This window comes from Mesoplodon densirostris, chromosome 13 (assembly GCF_025265405.1).
Source record: "Mesoplodon densirostris isolate mMesDen1 chromosome 13, mMesDen1 primary haplotype, whole genome shotgun sequence".
Classification (NCBI taxonomy): domain Eukaryota; kingdom Metazoa; phylum Chordata; class Mammalia; order Artiodactyla; family Ziphiidae; genus Mesoplodon; species Mesoplodon densirostris.
In genome coordinates, this window is record NC_082673.1 from 4598267 (window position 1) to 4610337 (window position 12071).

The 12071-nt window shown below is 42.1% G+C and overlaps 1 protein-coding gene across 1 annotated transcript in view; it reads left to right on the top strand.

The window, feature by feature from the left end:
• XKR4 (XK related 4) overlaps nucleotides 1–12071 on the top strand; it is a 322931-nt gene that overhangs the window by 241283 nt on the left and 69577 nt on the right. The gene's annotated exons all lie outside the window — the stretch shown is intronic.

Genomic DNA, 12071 nt, shown 5'->3' on the forward strand with positions numbered 1-12071 from the left:
TGCCAGGTCCCCAGGCCCAGAACTTCCTGGCGACTCTCAGGCTACACTCAGCCATGAAGGACGGCAGCAAGACATCCTGTCAGCTCAGGACATGGAAGCGGCTTCCCTCACAAACCTGCTTCCCTGGAAGATGCTCATCTTAGGAGATTCACATTTGCTCTCCCCGCATCAGGCTGGGAGATTATTCAGGGAAATATTGTATCACAAACAATTTCATAGTGCTCCAGACAGAAGGGGACTCTCAGACCTGTGGCTGGAAACCAGAAAGGGGCAGCTGGGTAGATGCTAACTCATGTGGACGTATGCATAGATCCCTTTACCAGTCACTGAGGGAAAGTAGAAAAGAAACAGAGCAAGTGCTGGTGGTCTGTGGGCTGTGTCCTTGGACCAGCTCTCTCTCAAGCTCTGGCATCCACTGATCAACCCTGAAAATGAGAACCCACCTCTCTATAAATCTGAGGAAGGAGGAAGCAATTACACGACTAAGTTGTCATTCTGTAAACTGTGACCCCTGTCTGTAGTTCTCAGATAAGTAAAGGGGAAAGTAACAACCTCTCTTATTTAAAAAAAAATGCAAAATCCAGGAAGTTATAATGGCAGAGCCAAGAACAACTGTCCAGGACCCCAGTCCTTGGTCCAATATTCATTTCTTTATAACTTTTGTACCAGGTGCCCTTGGCTTACCCAATGCACACTGTCCCTTTCCTTCAGTCACAAGAGGCCATATGACACTGATGAAATTGAGACATTTTAAGCCCTCAAAAAACTCATTTAGTTCTCAGATAAGTAAAGGTAATATGAAACAATTGAGACAAAGAGTCATTGGGTCCCTTCTTGCTAGTCAGCCTGGTTGGAATAGGAGACTCTTAGCTCAGGAAGAGCCAACCATGTCGAGTTCAGGATGTGAGAAGACTTGGGGATATGCCCTCACACCCCCGTCCCCACCATGCACACGCAGTGCCTGAAGAACCTGACTGCAGTTGCAGAAACCAAATGATTTCCTACCATTTCTGTTGAAGAAAGGAGGGAGGAGAATGATTTGTCCCTTAAGGTGCCCTAGGAGCTAAAGAAGAAATTTCTGAAACTGTCCAAAGTGGCTTTGATGAGAAAATAATTAAAGCCACCAGCAGAACTGCCCTCAAGTTTGGGTCAGGTAACAAAATCATTGACAGTGATGGTCAACCAGGAGGATGGGAATCAGAAGACAAATTAAACCAGTTCACCCTGGATAATTTTATAGACATTTCCAGCTCCTTTAGTTAGTAGTATTGAGTCCAAAATCATATATGTATATATAATCATATATATACGCATATACATAATCATATATATGACAATGTCCTACTGGCTTTTTTCTTGATATGAGAAGAAATGAAGATAAAGAGGTCAACTGCTATACTGACCCTATGACATACATGTCTTCACTTTCCTCTCACCATCTTCACTTAAAGTTTCTTCCCCTTATTACTTCCTTTTGTGATGGCAGCAAAAGAGCACCCTTTAAATTCACTTTGTTATACAGCAGAAACAAACACAACATTGTAAAGCAATTATACTCTAATAAAGAGATAAAAAAAAGATTAAGAAAAAAATAAATCTTCCCGGATTAGGACACATAGTTTTTTGAGGCAGAAGTCCTGTGTGTCCCCCTTTGCCTGGCAAAGTAATAAAGGTCTCCTTCACTACCTCACCCCCGCCCACCAAAAAAAAAAGTAAGCAAAAGAAAAAAACAAAAAGAAAAACTCTGTTTCTGTTCAAATCCTTCAAAACTCAGTCTGATTTCTATCAATTTGCATAACAACTAGAACAGCATGTTCTGTTACACAAGTGACATCTCTGGGTCCCAGGCCCATGGTTTCCATGTCTCACATCAGTCTCAGTGACCCTCTTCTTCCTCTCCCAGTCATGTTTTTCTATGCAAAGATAATGACAACAGACTAATACACGACAAGAATATAAGAATAAATTTTTAGGTGACAATACTGCTTTGCTGCTTATTAGTAACAGTTGTATGCATTGCTGATGAACACAAGCTCATTCCTTATGTACTTTCAAATGATTACTCATTTTTACATAAACTGTGCTTTTTGACAGTAGAAATAGAGATTGTGCTTTGATTTATGATTGTATGTTACAATTTCCCTATATCATAAAAAATAATGAAGCCACGTCAGTTACTCAAGCCTTAATTGTGTTTTCTACAATAGAAAGAGAAATCTCAGCAGAGATTATGCTTGAAAGTCAGTTATTAATATATTAAGGTTGTGAAGAATCAAGGAAATGATTTGCAGGTCAAATGGAAGGCTTCTCTTACGTCCAGTTACCCAGCTGCATCGTGGTCCTTAATGGCAAGATTTATTCACATATTTACTAATCAGGTGTTCATTCAGCATCTGCTATGTGTGAGGCTTATTTCTGGGATCTAGAGGAATTCAAAAGTCAATAGCTGTGAGTTTCTATCCTCCAGAAATTTACAGACAAACAGGAGAAATGACACATACCTGTGATAAAGGTTAAAAATGGCCGAATGTCACAAGTGAATATGCTAGTATTTTATTACAAAGGACAAGAGACAGAAAACGCAATTGGAGTTTAGAAGAGGGAAAACTTCTGCATCTTTATAGTATATTAATATATACTATATATTATATATAGTATATTAATTAATATATAGTATATTAATTACTTACTGCTGTTCCATAAATTATCCCAAAACTTAGAGGCTTAAAACAACAAATATTTGTTATCTCATAGTAACTGTCGTACAGGAATCTGGGTGTGGCTGAGCTGAGTTCCTCTGTCTCAAGGTCTCTCCGGAGCTTCCAGTCAGGCTGTCCCCTGTGGCCACAGTTTCATCTGAAGTTTCAACTGGGGTGGGGTGAGGAGGGTATCTACCTCCAAGCTTCCTAGTGTGATTGTTGGCCAGGCCCCTGGCCCTGTGGGCCTCTCCGCAGTGCTACCACGTGATATGACAGCTGGCTTCCTCGTGGCAGGTGGTCTAAGGAACAGCACCCGAGATGGAAGCCACAGTTTTTTAATAACCTAATCTCGATGTGTTGTATTCTATTCACGAAGTCTAGCCCACATACAAGGGTAGGACACTACTCAAGCACATGAAGGTGGGGATCACGGGGACCATCTCAGAGGTTGCCTACCACAAATACACTACTTTCCTATTTAAATGCTGCTGTGGCTGGGGTTACCCATCCAATTTTCCAAACCCATCTTGAGTCAAAAATCTAAGAAGAATGATGGGAAGAGGACAAACATCCTATGTGTCTTACTGCCTTGCCTTTATATTATTAAGGAATCAAAATATTTGTGTCTTCCAGCCATCTCGAGGTAGGTGTGAGAAAGTAATGTGGTGGTTAAGTGTCTCCAGGACAGGAGACTAGGTGTGCAGGAGAGCTTTACCTGTCTCTTCGCCTTGTTTCTTGTTCAGAATGTTTAGTCCAAACAGGCAGAGCGCATCTTGCAAAGCTAACAATAGTCTGTGATCATGCAGAAAAAGAACTAAAACCTTAAAGACAGCTGAACAAAGAAATGCCAGATGACCATGTGTACTGCCTTTTCAAAGTCATGATTTCATCTCAGATTGCTCAGGTCAGGGATAAGGGAAGTCTTACCCTTGCTGGTTGCCCTGTTGTGTTTGTGTGAGTTGTGGAGAGACTGGTAGGGCCAGGCCTCCTGCACATGGGGGGGAAGTTGGGTCAGAAAAACCATGGTTGTAAAAAGTCATGAATATGTCAGAAGCTAAATGCATGACAGTTGGGTTACCTTCATGAGATGTGAGAAAAGAAATAGATTCTTAGTCCTTAAACCTTGGATTCAGCAAGCATTATACTATATTGAGCTCCTATTATGGGTCGGGTGCTGAATCCAGCGATGAAGAAGAAGAAAAATATCTGAATATACATCAACATTTTATGGCTATAGGAAACCGGTATCCTCTTTTGTGTTTGAAAACCATTAGACTCCCTCGAAGGGTACTACTACAGAAGAATTCCTGGCCCACTACATTTTTATTTTCTAATTTTCAACCAGTTAAAACCTCATTAGAAAATCACTGTAAGGACAGAGTGATTATGAGATGGAAACACATAGATTATGGAGTCAGAGAGACCTAGGTTTGACCATGGCCTTGCAAGTTCAAAGCTATGACCTTGGCCGTAAGGCTTAAATGCACAAAGTTATGAGAATTAAATAACATAACTCTTGAAAATCCCATAGAGCACTACTTGGAATAGAGTAGCTGTACAGTAAATGGAAGGCAGCATTATTACAATAATAATCACACACAAAGAGAGTTATAACCTGGTGGCTTAGAGTGATGTGGAAATAAAGCTAATGTAATAGAAACAACATGAGATCGTCTGAGGAGCAAGCACAGCACAAGCAATATGAGGTCATGGTGATTCCACTCCCGCCATCATTTTAAAATTTCTAATTAAAGGACTGGCCTGGAACCCTGCAGGTTAAAGGAATGTGCATAACTAGGAGAGCTCTCTGGAGGAACGCACTGCAAGTGATTAAAGGGCCGGAGAACCGGGCCAATGAGAAAAGCCCAGAAGAAATAAAGCTCTAGAGTATGGAAAAGAACTGTGAAGGACTGTAACTTAGGCTGTAGAAAGGATGGCTGGTACTCATTTTCTTTAGATTATATTATACAAGAACCTTCTGAATTAACAGAAGAATCCCTTTCAAAGGTACTTTAGTTGTGGGTTTGAATTACACGTCCACCTCTTACTTGCCTACTTCCTTAACCTGTTTGAACCATAGCTTCACAGCCTCCATTGCTGGAATCAATGGCACAGTACTCAAGGATCCAACTGGAAATTAGCTGGCTGAGATCAATTTTGTTGATAGAAAGTTGTCGACATTAATATGATGGCAGTGATCTGGGACAGCCTGTACGGAGCAGCAGTAGGACCTGGTTTACTCCCTCTGGCTCGTGATCAAGGCTGGAGGACCGTGAACAGGGCGTGACTGGAGGGGCTGAAGTCAGGGACAGCACCCAGGTCAGAGCAGCCCACCTTGCTTCCATCAGCTGCTCTTAGCCATACTGCATCTGGCCACAGGCTGGCCATCCAATTGTTTATAGCCACAAATGTATTTCACTTGACAGAGCAGTGATTCTCAGCTTGGTCTGCACGTTAGAGTCACCTGGGGAGGTTTTCAGCTTTCAAATATTCTGATACCCAGGCCACACCCCCCAACCAACTACATCAGAATCTCCGGAGGCAGGATCCGGGCACCAGGGCATTAAACGCCTCCGGTGATTCAATGCGCACCCGAGGTTGAGAGCCACACTGTGGAGGGTGATGCTGAGACTTGAATGAAAGGGCCCACAAAGGTCCCGGCATGAGGGAAGCACTCAGTAAACTCCAGTTTCCTTTTTCCCCAAATACAGATTTCAGGAGGTGTGTGAGTTTTTCCCTCGTGGACATTTTGAGGATGGACTAGGTGATGTCAAGGTGCAGTCCGTCCTGTGCACAGAGCAAGGGTTTTAGAAAAATCTTTCTCTTGTATTTTTTTCATAGGCTGTCCAACTAGTCAAACATTTCATAAATTGGTTAATTCAGTTCACAGATCAGTCCATTCAAAAGGATACAGTCAAATGTGATGTTGTCTGGAACACCGCAGACAAAAACAATTGCTTATAGCTGCCTAGATGTTTCTCTTTTGAAATTGTGGATAGAACGCAGATCCAAGTATAGAGGCCTGAGGAGAAAAGCCAGTTACAAATCGGTCTTCACACTATCAGACTTCTAGCACTCAAAAGGCCAAGATCAGCTCGGTGCTTTGTGACCACCTAGAGGGCTGGGATAGGGAGGGTGGGAGGGAGGGAGATGCAAGAGGGAAGAGATATGGGAACATATGTATATGTATAACTGATTCACTTTGTTATAAAGTAGAAACTAACACACCATTGTAAAGCAATTATACTCCAATAAAGATGTAAAAAAAAAAATTACTCCTAGAAATCAAAAAAAAAAAAAAAAAAAAAAAAAAGGCCAAGGAAGCAACAGCTAGAGGGTGTGGTGATTTTGCTTGCTGTTACGTGAATTGCAAAGGGAAACAGACATCTGAATTCAGTTTGAAAGTACTGCTTTTCATCTTTAATTTCTTCTTTTTAGTTTCTGTTCAGGGGCATTACAGTTATCTATTAACCACATGACAAATATTTATTCACTCTCGTTTAGGAGCAAACTATATAAATAAATATAGCGCGGTGCCGGATCTCGTGTGATCTTGTCGCAGGATAATCATTACGGGTCTCTGTAAAGCAGATACTGAGTGGAACAGGGTGATACCAGCTACACCAAGAAGATGGACAGAGTTTCTACGTGGGGGGCCCCTAGAAGGGGTCTTAAGGTGGGTCCCCGGAAAACAGACGGAGATTTGGGTACAGAAAGTTTACTGGGCTGTGCTCTCAGTAGCAACCCTGTGAGGTGCCAGAGCAGGATGGGCCGAGGGAAGAGCAGAGCGGAGAGGCCTGAGTCCCTGCCGGGAGCCTCCCAGTGGCCCCTGGTTAAGGCCTGTGCATGAGACCTGAATCCCCGCCATCGCGTTGGACCTCAGCTGTGCTCACTGGAGGCATGACCTTGGCAAGGCAGCACCCATCAGAGGGCCATGCCCAGGGAGGAATTCAGCAAAGAGACATCAGTGGAAGCACATCTCAGACCTGACACGAGCCCCTGCTACTTCTCCCCAAACCCGTTCATGTTCATACTTCCCCGTCTTGGTTAGTGGCAAATTCTTTCGTGCAGCTGTTCGAGCTAAAAGCCTTACTGCTATCCTCGACTCCACTGTAGTTTTCACACTCACATCTCTCCCATCCGTAAACCCTGTTGGTTTAACTTAAAAACGGATCCAGAGTTCAACTGCCTCTCACGGCCTCCATAGCCATCATTCTGATTCTATATTGTCCAGATTCTTAAAGCAGCCTGAGAAACTGGTCAACATCCTCACGCTTCTTCTGTCCTCAGCCCCTCTGTTTGCAACACAGCAGCCAAACTGATCCTGTTAAATGGAGACTCAGATCAGCTCACTCCTAGGTTCACAGTCCTTCAAGGTCTGCCCAGGTCCTCGCTGACCCACACCGAGTCATAGCTCCAGCCTCAGTGCAGGTTATCCTCAGCCCTGGCCCCCTACCCCTGCCATTCCTAGCTCGGCAGGGTCCTAACCTGTTCTCTACCTGGCTGGCCCTCCCACACTGCAGGCAGCTCCTGCAGCTTCCCAGCATGGCCCTCCCAGCCATCCTTCCCTTTGATGCTTCACCTCCCCAGTCTTTGCCCTACTTTTTTCTCATTACCATTTATTTCCATCAAACATCACCCATTTCTCCTTTTTAGAGGTGCTTCTTGACTGTCCTTCCCAATAGAATATAAGCTCCATTAGGATGGGCAGGATCTTTGCGTGTTGTGTTTCCCGGTTGTCTCCGAGCACCTGGAGCAGTGTCTGGCATGTGGCCCAAGCTCAATCCAAGCACAAAAATCCAGGAGGAGACACTGATTTGCAACACGTGGAACACCTCACTGGTGCTCCCATGATTGGACGCATCTTTTAAAACTGACCGTTCTAGCCTCCATGATTCAATATGTACTAGTTCTGACAATTTTCCTTGTGTGTTTTGTTATTGCTACTATTGTATTCAAATATGTTTGAGGCATGATGTAACCGGGCCAGCTCTCTGAGGCATCTAAAGGGAATGGTACATTCTCAAGCAGATAATGAATCAATAAAATGATCTCCTGAGACCTGGTTAGGATCCTACTACTTGACAAATTAATTACAGATTGATCTGCTCTTCAGTGATTCCAGACTCTTCATCTCTTCAATAACCATTCTTTGCATCACACAAAACATCAAGAGAGTGTTTTGTTTTGGTTTGGTCTGCTTGTCATTTATTACTCAGGATATTGAAGAGAATTAGATGGTAGAATGCAGAGCTTTGGAAACTTTCTTTCTATTTTTCATCGACTTCTTCTTCCAGTACCTTCCTCCTAAATCCACGACAATAACAATGCAAAGTTCTTTTGAGGTTAGAGTGAAATTCTTGCCATTTGATTTCTGAAATAAGAATCACTCCAATAATTTTAATAAAAAGCCTTGGTATTTTCACTCAAGAACTTGTACAAATAGTGAAAGCTCTTTTTTGCTTTGTTTTGGTGTGGTTTGGTTTTTGTTTTATATTTGCTCTTGCTATTACTTTTGAGATTAAATCTTTCTTCCTAAGAATGCAAAAAAAACAATAAACTAAGTTGACCTCTCTCAATTTTAAAAGCATGTGCATAAAAGGAAGCTGTGCTATCTTTCTCATCTAGAACAAGGAAAGTCCATAAGAGTGTTTATAAGTATCTTCTTGCTGTTGTTCAGATAGGATGCTAAGCTACATTTTTCTTTCACATTTGATTAGCTTTATAGATTGTGACGGTTACTATTCATTCCTTGTGTTTTAATTATTAAATCTGATTAATAAGGTTGAGAATTATAAAGTATTTGTAAGTATACTTCAGAATTATCTGGCAAGCTCTATGCCATCTTGGCTTTATAAAACGCTTTCCCCAAAAAACTAGCAGGTAAGCCGATTAGGCTTTTAATTCAAAATTTTGAACAGAATTGAATTCAAAGCCCTACTTTACTCCTATCTTCTACTAATAGCACTTCATCCTAGTGACGTGCTTTGAAGTTTATGAAGTTTTTGAAGTTTATGAAGTTTACAAAATTTCCCACATTTTATCCTGTCTGGTTCTCACAGTAACTTTATTTAGAGGTGAGGTAGCCAAACCTCTGGTAGCTTCAGCAATTTGCTCAAGGTCACAAAGCAATTAAAGGTAGAGCTAGGTGGAAGGTGAAAATTTATCTTCAAAACATAAGTCCAGGGATCTTCCTCTCTTACCATACAGCCTACTTACTAGAGGCAAGTCCATTTAAAAAAAAAGAAACTATGGATCCAACCCCTGGGCCTCCAGAATGGCCTGCAAACACGAGGGCTTCTCATCACTTCCCGCTGAAGCCTAAGGGGACAACAGCAACAAAGAAGGAAGAACAGTGCTGCTAAAGGGGATGCCCACCCAATGCACACGCACCCTCCCCCTCTCTCCTGGGGTCTGGTCAGCAGGCAGCAGGTCTGTACCAATAGCACCTGTCAGAAATTTGGTAAAGGCAGTTATCCAAAAAATGACTAGAGTAGACATTAAACAACTGTGCTACTCATCTGCGTTGAGGCTGGCACTTGACCACCTACACTGGCTCAAGTGCAATTCTTCTTCTCAAGTTGCTATAGGAGCCATGTTCAAGCTTAAGGGACATCTGTGCACAGAAAGAAAATACTGATTTTAGTAGCAGTGTTTACACTGCACTGGGTCTCCAGAAGGAAGAAAGAGACACCAGGGAAGCTGTTGCAGGTGGTAAATGACAGAACAGAAGGAACTTGGTTCCCATCCCAACTCTGGTCCTCACTGACTCAGAGAGAGCTCCAGGGAGCCTCTCCACCTTTCTGTGCCTGCACCAAGAAAGATGTTGTATTGATACATGTATTAATATCCCGTGAGCCTTAGGGCATAAAATAAAATAATAAACATGGAATCATTCATAAACGCTAAGTGCCCTACTTATAAGATTAAAAAAAAATAATGATTCCATGAACTGAGACCACTCCAAATACAAGTACATAAGATCAAGTCTTTTCAACTCAAAGAGAATTAGCAGTGAAAAATGTACTAATAGAATTGCTACACTTCGATAAATATTAATCACCTACAATGTGAAGAATATTGTGTTAAAAGAAATAAAAGATGCAAAGTTGAGAAATACATAGCCGGTACCCCAAGTGTATCAAATTATGTACGCACATTACACTAAAAAGGCATAATTTTACAAACGCAATACAAGCTACGTATGCATAGTACTGTGTATGTGGGTGTAGTGCTGGGGATTTAAAGGAAGGGAAAAACACAATAGTGGGAGTGAGGATGTTGGGCGAGGACTTCACAATTGTTGGAGCATTTGAGCAGGTCCACAAAGTGGATCTTTCAACGTGGACAGGCTGGGGACATGCATCCGAAACTGAAGGATGTTTCGAATAACAATGAATGAAGCAGGAAAGCAGAACAACAAGTAGTCTACGTTGATTCCCAAGGAGCAGAGTAGTGCAAGGGCAGCAGAGAAGGGAGGCTGGAACCATAAGAAAGGCTTCGAGCCCCAGGCTGAATGATTTAGGATGACCATCTCAGGCTGTGGGGATTCCATGAGAAACTGTACACACAGGAGTGATCAAATAAGAACTTCTCTAAGGAAGTTTAATTTGGCAGCAAAGCATAAAAGGAATTGAAGTGGGGAAAACATTGGAAGTAAAGAAATCAGTGAAGACAAGATTGCACTAGTTCAGTAAGAGATAAGATGTAAATGAGAGAGGTGGCAATGAGAAAGGGCGGGGTAAATGGGAGACGGGTTATCTATCTCTGTGACATTGATGCACGTAAACATGTCTTTGAGATCTATGAAATATGTTCATTTCAAAAAGGCAGTAAGTCCAAGATGATGCTCCAAGTCAGTGTGTACTTTAATAATATGATCTATTAAATCAACAACATACACCTTGAAAATTATCCTAAAACCAAATCTTGACTCGTAATTAAAAAATTGAGTCAAAAGATGCTTTATTTGACTTTGCAGCATAATAAACACTTGTTCCTGCTCATCTTGGATCTGCCATCCTCTGCCCTCGTCTGGCTGACTCTGTCACTCAATTTTATTTATTTATTTTTTAACATCTTTATTGGAGTATAAGTGCTTTACAATGTTGTGTAAGTTTCTGCTGTAGAACAAAGTGAATCAGCTATATGTATACAAGAGGGAGGGGATATGGGGATACATGTCACTCAATTTTAAATGTCAGTTTTCACATCACTTCCTTTAAGAAGCCATGGCTTATCCCTCAAGTTAAGTTGAGCACTCCTTCCTGTGCTGTATTGGAGCTGGAACTTAAGCTATTTCTTGCTCAAAAGCCCGACTTCTTCATTAGACTATAAACTCCATGAAGGTCGAGGATTTGTCCATTTCATTCTCATATCCAGCTCCAGGCTGGCTCAGCACCTGACACACAGAAAATGCTAAATAATATCCACCACAGTAATAAATGCTTTACATAGCAAGACAGCCTCTTTAATGTGCCTAATTCTTGTCAGACTCAATCAGACTCACAGGTTTTGTCTCATGAGGTCAGCTAGACCCCATCGCCACAGAGGGTCAGGAACAGATTTTCTGTGAATCGGTTCTCCTGAAAGACAAGAGATGTCCGTTAGTGGCGATAGGGGCAAACCTTTCTTCCAGCAGCTACTTTGTCACTTCACTCACACTTGCATGCGTAAAAGTGACATTTACATCCATAAACATCATAAAATCACTGTTTTAGACCCATGGGCAGGGTGCCAAGTTAGACATCGTAATCTTTATTACAGCCAACTTTTGCATAGCTCATAGGAGCCAGAACATGGGCTGACCCGTAGACACCTTCTCACTTTATTCTCACAATAATTCTGCACCTTGGCATTATATCATCATGCACATTTTACAGTCAAGAAGACAGAAGCACAGAGAATTCAAGAACCTTTCCAGGATCTGTTTCTAATCGTTGCAGAGCTAAATCCAGGGCATCTGATAAACTAAATAGGAACCCATCTGATACCAGGAGCCGAGTGCATCACAGACACTGAGGTTGGTTTCAACCATGTGTCAATACCACAAAGAGAACAAATAACCACAGAGGAGAAAAAAAATGTCCTTATATGTCATTCGCCTTTCAGGATTTTTGACTCTCTCATTTCCCGCTAAATCCCTTGAACCTGGCACAGATGAGGCACGAAGTAAGTGAGTACTTACCAGTGGAATGCGGTCTCGGTGGAGGGGACATCACCACTTCCTGACCCTCAACATCATCCTCTGTCACTCCAGCCCAAGTCGCCTACTTCAGAGAGCACGACGTGGCAGACCACAGACAGCGTTATCTTCCCTGTGGCCCCTGCAGAGAGGTTTAAATTTGAATTAGCTTCCAAGATTTAAAATGT